Here is a 22,063-nt window from a genome sequence, read left to right as displayed (position 1 = left end):
GAAGCCACCTCTTACTTAGATAGCTCATGCTGGAGACTTATCAATTTAATATATAATTGCTTCAACCTTAAGACATCCAGCACGTCTTCTAAATCCTTAGAACTTTATATGGGATAGATATGCATCTCCTACGTCACAAATGACTCCATATAAGGTAGGAGAAAAGTCAGATTTGGCTACAAGGTGCCCCATCCTGCTTGGACACCTCATGCTGGGGGAATACTTGTCTTGTAATCACAAATTCCTTCACCTTTAAATATCACTCACGACCCCAATCCTTAAGACTCCTTAAATAGCTCCTAAATTAGATATATGACTCTGTAAAGATAACCCCAAGTGACCCCAAGTGGACATGAAATCAAAGGAAGCAAAAGGGGTAAGAAAATAAGAAGCTGGAATTTCTAGACAGCTTTGTTACTTCACAGTTTTGAGGTTTGTATCCATTACTTCTTAAGGGGTTTATAATTTCTTGAACATCTGAACTTGATTGTGATTAGGTTGGAGTATTGTTAATAATTTTATGATGCTAAAATAGGGGTAATTAATTACAAGAATTTGAAAGAAAGTAATCTGGACAGAGATGAGGATTTGCTAGATTTGAATAGTTTAAACGTTGATTTTGGATAATACTTAAGATATAACTTGTATCTATGTAAATCAATCTTTTTATATCAGAGTTATAAGAATAGAAATGTCTTCTAATAGCCTGGAATCTGATTGGTGACATGCTAATAAAATGAAAACCGAAAACAGTCACAAGAAAAGAAAACTGCCTGATTTGGTGTGGTGAAAAAGGGATGGTTTATGAGGCCAAAAACACTTCATTTGTCACAAATTTAGATAATTATTACCTTCACATACATGTTATAGAAGTGTGGTAAAAATTTGAAAGTCGTTGGATATAGTTAAGGGAGTGAAAAAGGATTGAAAAAATAATTGGATGGTAATAGAACATCTAAAAAGAGATTCTGTCCATTTGAGTATTTAATGTGATTTCAACATTTATATGTCCATTAATGATCTCTTGGGGCCTAGAAAATAGATTCTAAGGAGTACTAGGTTAATGACAACAATTAGATGACGTTGACGTTCATAATTGGACTCCAGAAATAGCGATAATTATGAGACTAGTTTGTAATGTCATCAGTAACTTGAAATAATGATTTCGTCTAAATTGTTTTAGCATGAATCGATATATTTTGGGATTGTGTGTGTTAAGGTTATTAAATGGAGGATTGTCTTTAATATTAGATGGTAATATAGGTGATTTTTCAACGTTGAGCGAAAAAGGAAATTGATATACACTCCGTAGGAACTTGTACACACAAAGGTAAAAGGTAAGTAAAAACCCATTTCCAACTACGATGTAAGAACCTAGTATTTGAGATATGGTAATGTTGGAATATTTACATAATTTTGATAAGAGGCTTATAGCACATCATATGATGGTTATGATCGATGAGTATGAGGTTGCGGAACCTATTGACATCGATTTTCATTAAATATGTCATCCATTAGCATTTTCATATGCATGCACGACATGTGATCATGGTTGAAAATCCTGCATGCGAAACATGATTTCAAAGTGAGTTTTCTTTATAAATGTTTTATTGACCACTACTAGGACACCGATGCATGTGAGGTATGCTTATGTGATATATTTGGCATCGCAGATGATACTTCTTGGGTGATTGCAAAGGTAGACTGGGGATGGGCCTTGGTGATCACAGGAGGGTGGACCACTCGACTGTGCCCTTGTGATAATATGATTATTGGCGCTGTCGGGTGTGAGACTTTTTGGGTGATGATAGAGGTAGTTAGGGGATGGGCCTCTAGTGGTAACGAGAGGATGGTCCACTCGTCGATGTCGACTTCATATTGGCCATTTGATATTGATATCATGCAAAGCTCTATCCGGTACATAGTAGGTGGGTCAAGGGCCCAATAAAATGAAAGATTTCAAATAAAATGATTTCGAGTTGACTTTGATGAATATTAGAATATGATGCTTCTTTATTGTTATGTTTAAAGTAAATGGCATAGTGTCATATATCGATATTATTCATATTCATGACATGCATAATTTTTGTTTACTAAGCATTAACTTATGTAGTTCTTGCATTTTAGGTGAGCCTAGAATTACATAAAGAGCACGGCTAGCTGTGGAGCTCTTACAGAATTTCAGAGTTCGATGTACATGGATGACGACTTGTAGGGTTATTTTGTGGGTTGCTATTTTGAACCTATGACCTATTGTGTTGTATGTTGGGAATCCTATGTTATATATCTTTTGACATGGCATGTAGACATGTTTGTAACCTCAGAATGTATATGTTTGATTATGGTGATATTATTTTGGTTTAGAGACATAGCTTATGTCGTTTTATCAGGTGAAAAAAATGTGTAAAATTCTATGTCTAGGTCGAGTCATCAAGTTCATTCCTACATAGATTAATGGATAGTTATCTATATAAATGTGGGTGTGACAGAGAATGGCATCAAAGCAAGGTTATAATTCTGTAGACTGTCCATGTACATGATCTCAGAGTATGAAAGAGCACAGCTAAGCCAATAAGTTTTATTTTGTTGCATTATTTTTTTTACATACTTCATGAATGATATTGGCCAATCTTTACTTGCAACCATGGTGAGAACCAGGGATGCTAGTAGTAGTAGAGCTAGAACTCCAGGGTAAGAGACGTCCGTTCAAGATGACAGTCGGGACATTGTTATTAATAGACTTACGAAATTAGTTGAGATGGGAGAACATTAAATGGCTAAATTCTTACAACCACAACAAAGGGCTGAACATATTGAGACAGTTGGGAAAAGATTTAGAAGACTAAATCCCCCCAACATTTGAGGATGCATTAGATCCAACAGTAACAGAGGATTGGTTGAGAACTTTAGAGAATATGTTCAGATATTTGAGAGTTTCAGAAGTAGAAAAGTGATTTGCGCATCTTTTATGCTACGAGGTGGACACTGGTGGCACACGATGAGTAGCATTGAAGATGTTAGTGCCATGACTTAGGAGAGATTTAAAGAGTTATTTCGTAATAAATATTTTACAGTCCTAGTTCGAGTCATGAAGATGAATGAATTTATACAGCTAAGATAAAGAGGCATGACAGTGGGAAAGTATACTCGTAAATTTGAACAACTATCTAGGTTTGCTACCCACATGATTAATACTGATACACTAAAGGTAGAGAGATTTCTTGAGGGGCTAAGACCAGTACTATATAGAGATGTAAGCATGGCTAGAATCCAAGATGTGTCATATTCTCAAATTACAGAGAGGGCATTAGTTGCAGAAAAAGCCGAACAAAGAATTAGTCATGCTTAAGAGGCTCGACTATAGTTTAGGCAAGGTCAAGGATAGCGTTGACCTAGAAATGATAAGAAAAGAGCTTTCCAAGGACAGAGTCAGAAGCCCAAGTTTCAAACAAGACAAGGACAACAACCTTGAGATCAGGGCAAGCATCTAAGGATAGATCAAGCAAAACCTCAACAGCACAACCATCTTGCCCCATATGTGGTGGATAGCATACTGGAGCATGTCCTACAGAGACTAGGACAAGTTATATTTGTGTAAAGATAGGACATCTTGTTAGAGCATGCCCAGGTAATCCAAATCCTATAGAGCAGAAAAAGATACTGACCAAGGTGTTTACTATTATAAGATCAGATGCCGAGACAAATCCATCAGTTGTAACATGTAAATTCTCTATTTTGGTATCCCAACACTTGTATTATTTGATTCAAGAACTACGCATTCATTTATTTCCACTGAGTATGTAAGGAGGTTGGGTAGGACACCTGATATGCAAGAGGTCAGTTATAGTGAAACTATTCCATCTGGAGATGTACAACAAACCAATCTAATTGTAAGAGCATGTATGATATCTGACCCATTGAGATATAAAGCTAGACTTGTAGCCAAAAGCTTTATTCAAAAGGAAGGCGTTGACTATATTGAGATTTTCTCACCGGTTGTCAAATACAAGATCATAAGATTAATTCTTGCAATAGTTGTTCAATTCAATTGGGAAATTGAACAATTGGATGTCTAGATGGCTTTTTTACACGGTGTTAGATTATGAGATCTATAGAGTCAACCCCATGGGTTTGAGGTGAAGAAAAAGGAAGATTATGTTTGCAAGTTGAAAAAATCATTGTATGGGCTCAAACTAGGGATGTAAACGAGTCGGGCCGAGCCGGCTCGCGAGCCTAAAGTTTTGGCTCGGGCTTGGCCCGGTTAAAATGGGCGAGCTTTTTTGCGGACTCGAGCCGGGCTGAGCAAAAGCTCGGCCAAAAAAAAAGGCTCGGCCCGAGCTTTTGCTCGGGCTTTTTACGGGCCGAGCTGGGCAGGCTCGTTTTCTTCACTTTTTTTTAATCTGCTGCCTTTTAAGGCAGCAAATTTGTTGCCTTTAAAAATGCAGTTAGGCAGCGAACTGCTGCCTTTAAAAGGCAGCAGTTTTGCTGCCTTTTAAGCCTTAAATTTAATTTTTTTTATTAAAAAGCTTGCGAGCTCACGGGCAGGCTCGAGCAAAGCCCATGTCCCCAAAATGGGGCTCGGCCCAAGCTTAGGCTCCGGTCTACCGAGCCCCGAGCCGAGCCACAGGCGGCCCGAGCCAACGAGCCCGATTGCCATCCCTAACTCAAACAAAATCCAAGGCAATGGTATATTAGATTTGACACATATGTGTTGAAGATTAGTTTCAAAAGAAGTGAATATGACCAATGTCTATACTATAATAATTATAGGGTTGGTATGGAGGTATATTTACTTCTATACGTTAATGACATACTATTGGCCAGCTGTAGTAAAGCTGAAATTTTGAGATTTAAAAATCTTCTAAATTTTGAATTTGATATGAAAGAATTGGGAAAAGTCAAGAAAATTTTGGGTTGGTTATTAACAAAAATAGGCAAGATAATATTTTAAGTATAACATAAAGTGCTTATTCGAACAAAGTTATAACCAAATTTGATATGAAAGAAGCTAATCATGTAAATCTACTCCTTGCAACCTATATGAATCTATCATCATCTCAATGACCTAAAACTCAATTTGAAATGAATGAAATGAAAAATATCTTATATGCTAATGTCATAAGATCGATCATGTTTTCTATGATCACCACTAGGCCTAAGTTGGCTTATACTATAAGTAGATTCATGTCTAATCCAGGAAAACCTCATTGGGTTGGGTTAAAATGGCATCTAAGATACATAGTTGGGGTGCTTGAAAAGAGATCCGAACAACTTACTTTAAAGGGGTATGTAGACTCAGACTTTGCTAGTGATAAAGATCAAAGGAAGTCTATTACCGCCTATTTTTTCACGCTAGGTGATAATTGCATCACATGGAAATTACAACTTCAACCTATTGTCACATTATCTAGCACAGAGATAAAATATGTGGCAATAACCAAATCTGTAAAAGAGATTATCTAGTTAAAGGGAATTTTGGGATAATTGAATTTTTTACAAGACCCACCCATTATTTTTACGGATAGTCAAAGCGCTTTGCTTTTATGTGAAAATCCTATTTATCGAGATCTAAGCACATTGAGGTGAAGAGCCACTTCATACGAGAAAAAATTGCATGTGGTAAGGTTATACTTAAAAAAATTTATACCAATGTGAACCCATTTGATATGGGAACCAAAATTCTAACTGTTGATAAATTTAAATCATGTTTATCTTTACTACATATTGATATGGGTTAATCTTTTGTAGATACCTAGGGCAATGATGTATGGTAAAATCACCGTTATGCGCATTGTAGTAACTAGAGAGAGTGAGGTGTTTGAGAACCAAAGTGGAGATTGTAAAAAGTGGTTCTAAACCACCTTTTTTGGAAGTGAAAAATCATTTCATTTAATTGGCCCTTTGGCGAGCTGGCATTGGTCACTTAAATTGCACCCGGATTTGTGCCTTCTCTTATGTGATCTGGAATGTTGGTTTATATCAATGGCTGGAAATGGATCTCCATTTTTACTTGGTTAACTCGAGGGGTCATTTGTGAGAGATATACAAATTTAAAGTTTTTATCTCTCGTTTTTTCTCTCTCTCTCTCTGTACTTTGAGGATTCTCTCTTCGTGATATTTACAATATTCATCTTTGGTTGAAATAGCCTTTCGTTTGGTTTAGGGATTAGAATTAGAGTTGTATATTGGGTTCTACGCCTACGACATTCAGTGTTTTAGGCTTCATTTGAGCTGGTAAATATGTACAGTTAGGCAATGAAGGTTTCTTCTGATTCTTGTATAGTATAGGCTATTTTTTTGGGAGATCCTTTGAATCGATGACCGTGTGTGGTTTGTGTCTTAGTTGTACTGATTTTTAACTCTCCACTGGGCCGTTCTTTGCACATGGTGACAGGCTCCTTTTACTTCTAAGCCCTCCCCAGAATAGGCTTGGCCGAAGTGGGTGAACAATTTTGGTGTTGTTTATATTTTTGCACCGTGGCTGTATTGTTTCCTTTTTCTGCAATTTCTCTTCGGTTGGGCAACAAAATCCCAACACGTATAGAAAAGGGGATAGGGATGAATTTGTAAATAATATGAAGGATCAAGATTGCAATTTATTAGAAAAATTCCATTTTTCAAGAAAATAGGAACAAATAATTCTTCTACTCTATATTTCAATATTCAATTCTCTTCAAAAAAAGCACAAACACAAACTAATTTCAATTTTATATTCTTTATTTATATTTCCAGGTTCAATTAACGAAATACATATACAATTTTCTAAACCTAACCAATAACAAAACCAAAAAAATTTAAACTAAACATTCAATTATCCATTCCACCACTAATTTAGAAAATTATTTCTCTGTCTTACTTGACGCTATAACAAACAAAAATTTGACTTCAATATCCTCCAGCTTAATGTTGATCCAATCGCTTTTCCTTTTTCTCTTTTTTTTCCTTCTTTATCCCCTTGAGTTTCTCCTTTCTGCATATTGATTTCTTTTATTCCTACAGCCACCACCCACTTACTTCGTTTTAATTTAATCTTATCCCCTTTATAATCATTATCTGTTTGCCAACACTAGTTTAACAATTCATTTTAGTCATACAGAGTCACCACCGGCTGACTTTGTTTTAATTTAATCTTATCCCCTTTATATATATAATCATTCTTTTTTGCATGACATTTTTGACCAATTGTAAATAATTTGACTATATATATATATATATAGTACATGTCAATAGAAAGAATAGATCCATTACTGTATAAAATATTTTATTGCTTGTTCAACCATTTTCTGTTTCTTTGAGGATAAAATGGGAAACAAAAATACTTCCTAAATGAATAGTAAATGCAGTATTCCCTCTTTTAAGAGAAGATGGAGAATTATTCTACAATTGGGTCTTCATTTGTAGACTGTAACTCTATCGTCTTTGATGAAATGGAATGGGTTATATGTATAGTGTATTTAGAATTTTGCAATTGGGTTTAATGTTTGAGTATTCTGCAACATGGATCAATGGGTAATTTGTTGGAATAATTGATTAAGATTTTTCTTTTCCTTTTTTTTTTGGGCCAATAAATTATAAATCTTATAAACTTGATCATAGGATCATCAACTAGTCAAAAAATTATCAAGTTTCTCAATTGTTTTTCCTTTCGATTACTTGAATTGATTATTTTAATTGATTGTTCGTACCAATTATGAAACAGGGAATTGATGCTTGTACATCTGAACTCACAGCTCGGATGACAACCTCGTCACATGTGGAGAGCTGTACATGTACAGTTCAAGTTGGACTGTACATGTAGCTTAGTTCTATGAAAAAATACTTTATTAGTAAATTTGCATTTTTTTATGAGTAAAATACCAATGAAAGGAATGCTCGAGATAAAAGGGACAAAAATGATGTTGAAGATGAAAGGAATGAAGGAAATAGTGATGATATGGATGTTAAGGATGAAACTAATCTTGGGTATTTTTTTTATACATAATCCAATATTTTATTAATCATGGATAATACACAGAAAGTGTATTATCGATTTATACAAGATAGAAATAACATAAAATTGAACAACCTGCTATACGAGTAGTAGCAACAACATTGAACCAAGTATACAGTGTCAAATCAAAACAGTGGTTGTTTCTCTCCTTCCACACACACCAGATGATGCATCTTGGAACAAGGTCCCAAACAAGCTTGCTATCCTTATTACGAAATCTTCTCATCCATGCTTTCAATACATCCTCCATACGAAGTGGAAACACCCAATCCATGTATTGAGAAACCAAAATATCATTCCACAGGGAATGAGCACCGTCATAATGAAGAAACAAGTGGCCAATCGTCTTCCCATTCCTCCCACACATAAAACACCATTCCTTAACATAATAACCCTTTATTTGAAGGTTATCCACTGTTAACGCATGTCCTCTCACAACCGTCCATAGTAAAAATGCCATCTGGGGGCAATTTACATTGCTATACCATCTTTCAGGAGAATGAGCTCTCCATAGATTCTAATAAGGATCTAAAATAAGAGCCTACTGAGAAATTGCCATCCCGTGCCAACTTTCACATGCTACAATAACCCTCTCCTACCCTGACGTGCACTTCATACAAAGAGGTCAGAAGCAATGCATAATCATCCAATTTACAGTCCTGTAGACCCCTCCTAAAAGGAATGTTCTAACGGAGATTCCGATTATACATATGTAAGACTTCATTCACCATAACGGATGGTATTAAAGTAATACGATACAAGGAAGGAAACCCCACTCTTAGCAGCCATTCTCCACACCAACAATCTTTCCAAAATTTGATAGTATTGCCATTCCCTACCACATATGTCAATCTATCCCGAAATTCTCTCCACCCTTATTGGATATACCTCCACAAACTCATCCCATAAGAACCACGATCCTTGACTGAGCACCATCCCCCCTCCATAACACCATATTTTGCCTATGTAATTTCTCTAATTAAACAATACAAGGCTCCTCAATCCGAGGCCCACCATTTTTATGGGAGAACAAACTGCATCCCAACTAACCAAGTGAAGTCTCCTCTCCTCTCCCAAGTCTCCCCATAGAAACTCCCTTTGAATTCTCTCTAAACTTTTTGTCACTAAGAAGGGAATAGGAAACAATAACAATAAGTAAGTAGGGAGATTCGACATGGTGGACTTAATGAAAGTAAGACGATCTTTCTTTGAGAGGTACATACGCTTCCATTCTGCTGACCTCCTCTCCACCATTTCCATAATATTGTTCCAAATGTGTATACTTTTAAATTGTGCTCCTAAGGGGAGTCCAAGTTATGACATGGGCAGCTGCGCAATCCTATAATCCAATATGGTCGTCAATTCCTCCACATTATTGACATCCTCTATTGTGATAGCCTTAAATTTTCCCAAATTTATCTTTAGCCCAAATACAACTTCAAAGCATAAAAGCAGACGATGCAAGTTCCTGAATTGCTCAGCCTCTGCATCACAGAAGATCAATGTGTCATCTGTAAATAGCAAATAGGGTACCTGCAATTGGTTAATCATAAAGCCCCTCAACAGACTCTCTCCCATAGACTTCTCTAGCATTCTACTGAACGCCTTCATAATAATAACAAATAGCAATGGAGACAACGGATCTCCTTGCCTCAACCCTCCACTACTCCAGAAATAACCCTCAGGAGTGCCGTTCACCAAAACTGAAAAGGAGACCATAGAGATACAAAACTAAATCCATCAGCACCACTTATCCTCGAAGCAACATCGTCTGAGCATATGCAAAAGAAATCCTCAGTTCACATGATCATAGGCTTTTTTGAATATCAAGCTTACGTAATATCCCTGGAACCTTATACGCAATCTCGAGTCGATACATTCATTTGCTATAAGTACGAAATCCAATATCTGGTACCCTTTGACAAAAGCATTCTAAAATTTAGACACAACTTTCCCCAACACCGCCTTTAATCTGTTAGCCTGCACCTTTGCAATAATCTTGTACACCCCAGTTGCTAAGCTAATGGGACGAAAGTCTTTAATATCCAACGCCCCCTTTTTTTGGAATCAGCATAATAAATGTAGAATTAGAACTTCTCAAGAACCTTCCACACTAAAAGAAATAAGTAAAGACATCTACAATGTTCGATCGTACCACTTCCCAACAAGCCTTATAAAATGAGAATGAGAGCCCGTTTGGCCCTGGGTCCTTATCAATATTTACGTTTAGCACCACCTCTCTAATCTCATCTTCCCCAAATGGTTTTTCTAATCAGCTGGCTTCTTCCTCAGTAATAGTAGAAAAATCTAACCCCTCCAACTCAGGCCTCTAGTCAAACTGCTCTCAATATAGATTTTGATAGAAATTCACCATTTCGTTCTAATATCTTGTGGGTCCTCATAACAAACTCCATCTACTTCCAACATAGTGACAGAACTATTACGCCCATTAGAATTAGCGACCCTATGGAAAAATTAGGTACATTTATCACCCTCCTTCAACCACTTGACCCTAGATTTCTGGCACCAAGCTATTTCTTTCATCTCCACCAACCTCTCCAACTCTTCTCTTAGTTCTCCACGTCTCTCCCTCTCATCTCCTACCAATCCTCGACTCTCATCCCTCTTATCTAGCTCTTCTATATCTAAGATGCATTAGTTTTTACACCAGTTAACATCTCCCACCACTTTCCCATTCTACCTTTTTATATCCCTCTTAAGTTTCAATTTCTGATCCAACATATAACTAGGAGACCCCTTGAAATCATAAGATCTCACCAATCCTATACTCCCTCCCTAAAGCCTTCTACTTTTGGCCAAACTTTCTCAAACCTAAAAGGTCTTCTTCCACTACATCTCACATTCCTAGATAGCAAAATATGGAAGTGATCAGGATATATCCTCTCCAATCTTGTCCGAGTAACCTCTGGATACTTTTTCTCCCACTTCCTATTAATCAGAAATCATTCTATTCGAGATAGATTAGGTTGATCCCAATTAGCAGACCAAGTAAAGTCTCCTTCAATCAAAGGTAGGTCCACCAACATATTTTCTCTGATAAAATCTGAGAACTTCTCCATTGCCCCTGTTAATCTCTCATCGCTAGACCTCTCAATAGGAAATCGAACTATATTAAAATCTTTCCCAATACACATTGGAATGTTCCACCCAGCCAACTCATCCCACAATCCACCCCTACTCTCATTAGCATTAGGCCTGTAAACTCTTATAAACATCCAACAGAATCTATCCCCAATATTTATGAATGAAAGCTATAAGTAAAATAGCCCTTTACCGACCTCTTCCATATCAAGAACTCTAGTGTCCCACATGATTAACACACCTCCTGTAGCCCCCCGATGACCCTATATATTGACACCCAACATGCTGTTCCCCCATATAATGCTCACAATCGCCCTTGAAACGAACTCTAACTTAGTTTCTTGTAAGCAAACAAGATCTGCCCTCTATCCACTTAACAGATTTCGAATACCTAACATTTTTCCCGCTTCATTAAGCTCCCTCACGTCTAGCTAATTATTTTTAGGATCATCTTAACGCTCTATCATCCTTCCCAAGCAATCTTTTTTTTGACTTGACACCCTTAGCATCATAATTTACTACCCATTTGAGCCGCTTAAGTTCACGACCACCCTTTCTTCTTGATTTACTACCTTGTACACTCATCCCTTGTCCCCTACTGGCCTCCAGTTCCTCGAATAATTGCAAAATTCTACTTTCATATCTATCGCATGACACACCAACCAACTTACTTAAAATCCCGAGTTTTTTAAAGAACCCAATTTGAAGGTGGGGGTCTAACTTCAATCACATTTACTTTCGTTGTTTCTTCTATATGACAATACTCCAAAGGATCTCAGGGATATCCCTCTACTTCTTTCACCAACTCAGTATCACTGTTTGTTCATCCCTCCTTAGCACCATCTACCTACAACACCAGAGCCTTATTAGTCCCTAATTCCATTTTTTAGGGGCTTAGAATTCCTTCTATTATATGTGTTTCCAACCATGGTTCTTGAACATGTCACCTCGTGCTCTTTTAGTAATGTTGAAATTGATTCCTCTGCCAATACATGTCATGTCTCTTGCTCAACTGATAATAGTCCATCAGCGGGTGACGTAGTGTCCATCATACCCAGTGTCTGTGACTTCAAATTCACTATATTTGGCTCCCCTTCGTTAGACCAAGGCCTAACCTCCTGATTTGCTTTAGTCCTTGAGTCATTATCCTCCTTATCTTTAGTAAGGGCTACTTTCAGTGATAACTCCTTAGGAGCCAAGCTTTCTTCATCCACACCTATCCCACACTCATAACAATAAAGCATCTTAGAATTCGCTACAGACCCACATCCCACCATCCTAGATAATTCATCCAACTCCACTTTCAACATTTGGACACGAGCCCTTTTTTCAATAGTATTCAATAAACCATCATATGAACCTTCTCTATATACTTCCTTAGACTTATGCATCATACAATTACCTTCATTTTCACTCACAGTAACCACCTTTTCCTGTCCCATTAGCATCCTTCGATCAACATTCTACAAGGTCGTAACTTCGGCATAGGTCATTCTTTGTCGACTTCCTTTGTTCACCATTCAACGTTTGGCCTTATCTCCAACAACAAATGAATTAACTACTGCCTGAAATACCAACAGATCGATGCCTATCATTCTGCATTTGTACCTTCTGGCAACATCAAAACTCTCTTCTGACACCTATCCTCGTACTGTGCTATCGTCAAGTACCTACCATGATTGTTCACACATCATTGTGCCAAGAAAGCTCTTGATGGCTCATTAAACTTAGAAACGAAATTCTTCGACCTACTAGTCAATCTCAATTTGTCCACCATATTCATCATCCAAAGTGCACCTAACCTTTCCAAACATATTGTGTTTGATATCTTCAAGCTCCACTCAGTCATCCTAACAGTATCAAAACTATTAACAAAAATTACAAACTCCTTCACCCCTACTCAAAAACGATTATTGAATACCATATCGTATGCATCCATTAACTTTCTCCTTTGATTGTGTGTAAATGGCACATCTGATGGTAGAATAGGCATCATGGGTGATCTAGAAACAATATGGCGAATTCCTGATTTTTTTGCATTGGCACGTGGATGACATGTGCCAACAGACTCCCCGCTTCGATGACACGTGATCCTCGTAGCAATGCCCTTGTGTTGGAATCGCCTGCACATCCCACCGATTAGGCGAGTATACCAAAGTGGTGTCTGGAACTTGTAGAATCTGGGTTTGGATCCCAGATCGGCCCTTCTCTTTAGCAATATTTCTTTTCTTTCCACCATTTTTCCATCGTCTGGTGACACCACTTCACCCCATATTGTCTCATCTTCGATCGTATCACCGGTTCAAGTGGCGGTGCTAGGGTTTCTACCTAAGGCCGTCGCCGAGTGTACGGTTGTATTTATGGCGTGAGGCTGATGGTTTGGGGTTTATCAGACGACGCGATATTGTCGTCATCGACGTCGATAGGGGTCGGTGGTGAATGGGTGATGGTTTGTTGGTTATGGGGTTGGGTGTTGAATTTGGATATTAAGGAGGGGAATTCCATCAGAGAGAGAGCCAATAAATGGATATTGAAGAAGGATTTACGTATTTGATTCTGTACAGTTTCCTTTGGATCTTGGATTGAGAGTTTTGATATAGAATTACGATACTGACTACATTCATTATTTTGCTCATCAATTTCAACTAGCTCTTGAAGCTATAACACGAAAACATCCAAAGATTGAAACTTTCATATGTAAATTGGTGAATGTTGTTGGAGGACCGGCTAAACAATGTGATCTTATATGAGAGAAACAAAGACTCAAAATTCTTGAAGCACTCAATGTTGGTAAAATATCCAGTAGACGAGGGGGTCTCAATCAAGATACCACTCTTAAGCTTTTTGGTAATACACGTTGGGCTCTCTCTACAGTTTTATAGTTAACTTGATTGTCTTGTTTTAAACGACACTTGATGTTGTTGAGATGATTGCTAATGATATACAAGTTCGAAAACAAGAGGTGATGCATGTATTTTATTAAAGTCAATGTTAAAATTTGAATTTGGATTTAATCTACATTACATGAAAATGATCTTGAAAATTTCAAATGAACCATCGAAAGCATTAAAAAGGAAAGAACAAGATATTGTTAATGCCATAAAATTGGTGAAATTGTATAAAGTACAACTCCAAACTATAAGGGATGATGGATGGGATTCATTTTTTGGAATGGTTTGTTCATTCTGTGAAGTGCACGAGATCAGTGTGCCAAATATGGATAATATGTTCACAATTCTAGGTCATTTATGGTGTGACAAAATGATAAATTTACAACATTTTCGTGGGGAAATATTTTATGCCATCATTGATATGAAACTTTAAGAGTTGGATGATCGTTTTTTAGAGGTAAATAGTGACTTACTCATTTATGTCGCGTGTTTGTATCCAAATAATTCATTTGTTTTTTTGAAAAGAACAAAGTGATTCGACTATGTGAGTATTATCTGATAGATTTTGACTTAGTAGATATCTAGAAATTTGATGATCAACTTGTTACATATATTCTTGATATGCATGCTGATGAAGATTTTGGAAGATTACAGAGCCTTAGTGATCTTGAACAAAAATTGGTTACGAAAGATAAACATGAAATGTATCTATTAGTGTACAAGCATGTGACATTGATCTTAATTCTTCCCGTGGCTACTGCTATAGTTGAGAGAGCATTTTTTGCAATGACTTATGTTAAAAATTGTCGGTGCAATTGAATCTGAGATTAGTGGTTGAATGATAGTTTGATTGTATATATCGAGAAGGATGTGTGATAATATTAAAATGATGTAATTATGGAACGTTATCAAAGTATAAGAATACGTAGAGAACAATTATAATAAGACATTGATCGAATGCTTTAATTTTTTAACACATTTTTTGCAAAGTTGTTTGTGCCTTCCTAACTTAAAATGTATGCGTTCCCCGCTATTCTATCCTCTATCCTCTAATGTTTCTACTGTAGACATAACCTGTTGACTTCACAAAAGCACTTCTTATGAAGATATTAAAATAACCATTAAGTATGCCATCTCTCTGCATTTGCTTCCATTTCACATTCTATATCTTAATGAGTGTTATAATTGCATTTCAGATTCTTAATAATACCGATGTCAATTCATGTTGTTGAAAATGAGGTATGCATGAGAAGATGCATTCAAAGGCAACCTTGGATCAACTGATGAAGATGTTTGTTTGTAATGATTTTGTTACACCATAGAGTAAAATTCGGTAAACTAGTAGAACGTGTAGAGATACCTATACTAATTACTATGATCTTAGATGAATTCTTAGAACTATTATTTTGTTTAACTAAGTTTGATTCGCATAGAAATATGAAATTGAATTAGTTAAATAGGTTCAATGAGAACTCGATATGGGTAAATTGAATATAATAGAAGAATTCAATTGAACACTACAATAAGTTATGAATCTTGAATTAAGATTTAAAGGTTATCAATATATGAAATTGTTTTGTCCTAATATCCATTCCGTATTTGAATTTTACATCAATCTTTGTGTGCATCCGTTAATTTTAATCACTTAGATAAAAAAAAATCACAACAAATCGTAATTCTTTCATTGTTTCATTACATAGGAGTTAAAAATATTGGATTAACTATTTAAGTATAGTTCTTGTGGGAATGATAATCCGGACTCAAATGTTTATTATATCACTTGTTCAATATCTTATACTTGCGACAGAAAAAAATGCAAAACTCTTGTTTTTTAAGATTGATTATTATTTACATTATTAGGGGTATTGGCTAGAAACAATTGAGAGTGATTGTCTTGGGCTAGTTTGGAGACTTCATGTGGACTTCATTTATGCACTGAATGCTCCTGTGTTGCAAATTGTTATTTTAGTTAACAAAGATAATTGTGGTACTTTTCATTGTTTCTAGCGACGAAAGTAAGGCTGTCCACGATCTAACATCCTATGCTTGTTTGGATTTAGAGTATTCTTTTGACTGTTGTTGCTTCCCTAAAAATCACTATTTAAAATATTACTTTTCCTAAATAATGATTGTCAAACAATGGCTCAATTTCTAATTCTCTTTCTTCTAACTTCCAATTGATGAAAACGAAGGATTTTGTAAATTATTCTAACTAACTTGATGTTATCAAAATGCTCATAATAATGGAATTGAGGTTTTAAGTATGAATGAAATATTATGAAAAATGGTATAAAAAATGTGCTAATCATTTGATGTCTAAAAATTTTGATTTTGCTTTTTTTTTTTTAGGTGTCCTAATTAGGGAAAACTTAAACATAATGTTAGAAAATATGGGTGCATTTGGTTTGTTGTTTTCATTTTGTAAAACACCGAGAACATGTTTGGCATGATATTTTTTTAAAATGTATTTTCAAAAACAAGATTAAACTTCTAACATAAAACTAAAAATATGTTTATGATGTTTTCAGTGAAAATTCTGAAAGCACCCGAAACATAAAAATAAGCGTTTAAATAAAATTTCAAAAAATAAAAATAAAAATTCCAACAACTCAAATTTTAAAATTTTTTAAAAATAAAGATTTTCAAAAAATAAAATTTAAATTCTAAACACACTAAAATTCTAAAAAATAAAAACCTAAAAATGTAAAATTAAGAAATTTTCTAGAAAAAAAATTGTAAAAAATTAAAATAAAATATTTAAATCTCTTAATGATTCTTTACATAAATGTTTAAATAAATACACATAAAAATATTCTCAATCTAAAATATTGTTTTTATTTTTTATATTTTAAACTCAATTTGTTATTTATTTTACTTTTTATAGCGATTAAAAAATATTCTAGGAATCACCAACTTTAAAATGTATATATTACCAGAGGTAACAAACAGGAAAAAAGTTGCCTCGTCCCTGCCCCGCGCCCCATCTAAGGCGGGGCGGGTAGGGTTTGGCCAAGAAGGGGTGGGTTGGTGACGCCCCGCCCCTAACCCGTACCATTGCCATTGCTAAGATTATCACTTTTATGTCTCTTAACTTCTATACTCATTAGAGAATGTTTAGTGTTTAGAATATAAATGTTATTTGTAGCTTACCATAACCATGAAGATCTTAATCAAGATAAGTAGGAACAACAATTGTCTTTAATATTAAAATAGTTCATGACCGAACATGAAATTCATTTTAATGCTTGAGCTATGGTGGGTACAAAACAACATTTCTCTAATTCCAATACTAAGTCAAAAGACAACGACAAGAAGTATGTTCCTATAGGTCAACTTCTCCCTTTTGTCGTGGTCTAATTCTATTTAGTTTATCCATATTTGTATAAATATGAGATCCAAATCTGGTATCAAATACCTAAAAAACTCATGAAGTAAACGTAAGCCTTGCAATATTTTTTCTAATGATCTTTCATTCTATAATAAAAGTAAGGGTCATTACATTTGGTAGTGTCCTTCGCTTTGACCTATTAGATGCTTTTCCAAAGCCCCTTTTTATTTCCTCTTAATACCCTTAGAGAAATTAATGGCTTCCCCACTACTAACTTTGATATTGTGCTCAACAGTCTTAAGCATGTTCAGCAACTCAATGAGTGTGCATTCAAGTTTATTCATATCATAATTAGTATGAATAACTCTCTGACAAAAATTGCAGAACTAAGTCAATACTTAGTTCCTTGTTCATGATTGGAAGCTCATATCCTTCCACACATTATTATTATACAACTCTTTGAAATGAAAAATCATGCGTTAGCATCTATACTCTCAAGTTGTTTTTGTAACATAGGTAACGTAATGCAAACATCACACATGTTGCAGTACTATTCTCATCACCGTATTATTATAGCACCCACCTCTTCCTTGAGTCATCACCGGGTGTCTCTGAAAAGGGCTACTTAAGGACAACTGGCTTTCCATGCCTTAGAACAATTCTCAAATTGCAGTGTCAATCAAGAAAATTTAGTTTGGTTGTTGTCATCCAGTATGCCTCTTAAAAACATATGGTCATTCAAGATTCAATATAAATGATGAAAAGAAAAAGAATAAAATATAAAATACATCAATTAATTCAACATGAACTTTTATTAAATTAATTATGCTCCTACTGTTTAACTCAAATTTATGACCCTCTCATATAAATTTATGAAATCCATACTTGAATTCCAGTGAGCCGGGATCCCAGTTGTTATATTAAGACCTTGAATGTATTCAATAAGCCTTAAGAAAATATATGGGTAGATACTATTATCAATCGTATCTCCATACAACTCTCAGATCATTAAACTGACAATTCCTTGTCTTCACACGTCTTATGTGCTAGCTTAACATGCCTTTAAAATTTATCTCCTTGAGTGTGCTCAGCAAAAGATAAATTTTAGTTAAGTCAAATCCAACATTCAAAAATATCTAATATTTCACAGTGTTAAACATATCCCTAATAGACTAGCCTTGAGTGTACTCAACAAGCTGAGATGATTTGGGACTTTTGTTTTTCACTATAATGATGGAAGATGATGATAAATGAAACTTAATATTTTATTGCGGGGTTTTGCATTCAAAGGTCTCATCGTAACAATCATATATATTTTATTATTCATCAATCATGAAAGTAAACATATATATATAATATAATGTAATAGTATAGACAATTATGGACTTTTACTATCTAGTCTTTCCGAACCATAAGGAAGACTAGTTTGTCAATTTCGAGGCGGTATTGCATTGATCATACAATGCTCCATCTCCATGGTCTCCTCCTCTTCTTGTGTCCTCAATAAGTTTAGCTGCAACTTGTATCCTATACTAGTTGGACACATGCCTAAATGAAATTGGACTTGCAGGCCCATAGTAAAAATAACAATAACAGAGTCGTATGTCCAAAATGATTAATAGCTCGCAGGCCCAAAATAATAACAATAGTAACGAACTCGTAGATCCAAAACAATTAAGAGTTCGCAGACCCATAAAACGATAAGAATAAAATTAATCATTCCACACATCCACATGGTTGAGTCCATAATCATCCACAAATAATACATTCACTACATAAATGTATTTCTATATAATATCTAACATTATATGCAATTATGTTTCAAGTTTCTAACAATTAAGGTCATTTAAACTATTTTAGACAAATGGATTGGAACAATTAAATAATTGATTAATCATATTAATCAATTACTTTAATTAGCGGGTATATTTAATTAAAATAAAATTTTATTTATATATATACACACCAAATTAGAGTCTATCTCTAATTCTACAATTATAGGGCGGGACTATTTAATTAAAATTAAGTTTTAATCTAATTTCAAAATTTAAGGAGGCGAAATTTAATCAAAATCAAATTTTAATTAAATAGCAAAATTAGAGTCCAACTCTAATTCCAAGATTTTAGGGCGAACTAATTTAATTGAAATTAAATTTTAATTAAATACCAAATTGGAGTCCAACTCCAATTTCAAGGAAATTTTAGGGTGAGACAATTTAATCAAAATCAAATTTTAATTAAATGTCAAATTAGAATCAAATTCTAAATTCAAGAAATGTTTGGGTGAATTATTTAATTAAAATCAAAATTTAATTAAATATTAATTTAGAGTTCAACTCTAATTTAAATTGAATTAAACTTTTAATTTAGGATAAAACTCCTAAACAAAATAAAAATCATTTTAGGGCCAAATTTAATATTTAAGTTAAAATCTAATTTTAACGAAAACATAAACGTCATCAATTTTAAATATAATTTTAAACGAGTCAAAATTAAAATTTTAGGTCAAACCCATTTGAAATTAAAATTTAAAAACCTTTCGTATTCTCTTTCAAAACACCTTTTGAAAACTTGCAATTTTGACCCATTCTAAAATTACACACAAGGCCGCACAATTTTAAAATTCTCATGACAGGCCCTTCATTTAAAATTTGCAACAACCCTTTCCATAATTACAGGAAGGACCCTGAAAGAAATTTGCAGGCAAGGGCTCCCAACTTTCGAAATTTCACAAGAAGCCCCCGTCACCATTTGCCTCTACAAAAAACTCTAGAAGTTCACCCTTTTCTCTTCTTCCTTGCGGTGCCACAGTCGGCCCATCACAACTTCGCCCCGAGGACTTCGACGTGCACCGTCGAAGTCAAAACAGCAGTGGTGCGCTACAAGCACAGCAGTGTCGCACGTTGCTGCAGTCTACCGTTGAGAACGGTGAGCTCCGTTGTCACGCGAGGCTAGCTCCGACGCGATTATATATATATATATATGTGTGTGTGTGTGTGTGTGTTTTCCAAAATCATATTTCAAAAAATTGAAAATCAACTTTTGATTGTTCCCAAATACTCAAAACAATTTTTAACAAATTCAAAGTAGTCTGATGCCACTGTAGGGAATCTACCTAATCATGTTCAGCAGATAATAAAATAGATTTCAATTCTCACCAAGGATCTGCTTTGTGTTTAGGTAAAAATTGTGATAGAAGTCATACATTTTCTAGATTTGTAAACTCTTTTGCTTTTCTTTTATTCCAGCAACCTTGATTTGCCACTCACAGTTGTCCAATTGTCTAACCTCCAAAGGAATTCGACATAGAGAACAAGATTGTATGAACCAGGGTTTTCTCCTCTTGTGCTAACAAGAATTATAAATTTTCTCTACAGATCCAAAACCCTAACTACCTATTTATACAAACCCAAACGGGCTTGGCCCATCTTTTAACCGGTCCAAGATTTCATTAACTCATTTAATTAAATCGGGTCGATAAATTAATCAATTCAACTAATTAATTCAGGCCAATTAATAAGTAATCCAATTAATTAATTTATCCAACGCTTGTTATATTAACTAATTGGTAAAACATAATTTTCCAGTTCTCCTTTTGTGCGTGACTCATCAGGTTCCTAATTACGATGCCTAGCGACGTGAATTATTATTTTGATCTAATCAAAATCGATAAATTTAAATACCCTTTAATTTATCACCTATTTACGTTCATCGTCCTAGATTGACATCTAACAATACGTCAGGTTAATACATGTGACGAAAAATGTCATGTGGTATGAAAAAATCAAACTTGTTCGTTTACCGTGAAATTATAATCTTTTCGTCAATATGATCCGATCAATTACAAGATATAGATAAGTGTCAATCTCAATTATCGATCATATCTTTCATTCCACTATTAAGTCAATATAAATCGAAAATTCCTCTTCAACTTATGAGTATACCTTAGTCAATGATTTCATTATCGACTTAACTGAGTGAAGTGTGAATTATAATCTCTTACTATCTAAGAGTAACAAATCTTCTATTGGTCATTTATAACCTTCATATGATTCTTGACATATCCGAACGATATCGTATTAGCGGCCCTTGATATAGCAACATCCAACACCGTCAAAGCATGACTGTCTTCGTATAAAGCATCATGATGACTTCAAGTCAAATGACCAATTCCACTACCTAACGTTAGAGTTTAACCACTAACACTCGGATAGTTATCCATGTGAAATCTCTCGATGAGTATCCAATGTTTTTTCTATAACAAAACATCCACGTGTTCATTCAAGTGTCATCACACTTTAGCCTGTGAAATTAGCTACTTACTTCACCAGTAAGAAATGTCACACGTGATGGTCAATTCGTAATAACGATATCTGTATCTTGTCATTACTTACGACTACGGATGATTTAAGATTCAATCATATGTAATTTGTATCTCATAATCACAACTTCTTGTAATTAACAAATTACTAAGATTTGAACCTACGGATTCCATTATTTAATTCAACTGAATATTAATTAATTAAATAATAGATCTGCTATAAATCACATCAACTATATATTAAAAGTGTTTATATCTAAAGTCGATTGGACCTAGGGTATAACACTTGCAATTTCTTGTTCAAATTCAATATTCTCTATTATTGAGGTTAACACAGCTTATTTTTATGAGTATGGTTAGCAGGTTTATGTTTAATTCAGGTTTGACCATTGGAAAGCCTTAAAATGGTGTTTAGATATTTGAGGGGTCGT

Source organism: Olea europaea, chromosome 13 (genome assembly GCF_002742605.1).
Source record: "Olea europaea var. sylvestris chromosome 13, O_europaea_v1, whole genome shotgun sequence".
In the NCBI taxonomy this organism is placed as follows: domain Eukaryota; kingdom Viridiplantae; phylum Streptophyta; class Magnoliopsida; order Lamiales; family Oleaceae; genus Olea; species Olea europaea.
Note: the sequence above shows the minus strand (reverse complement) of the source record.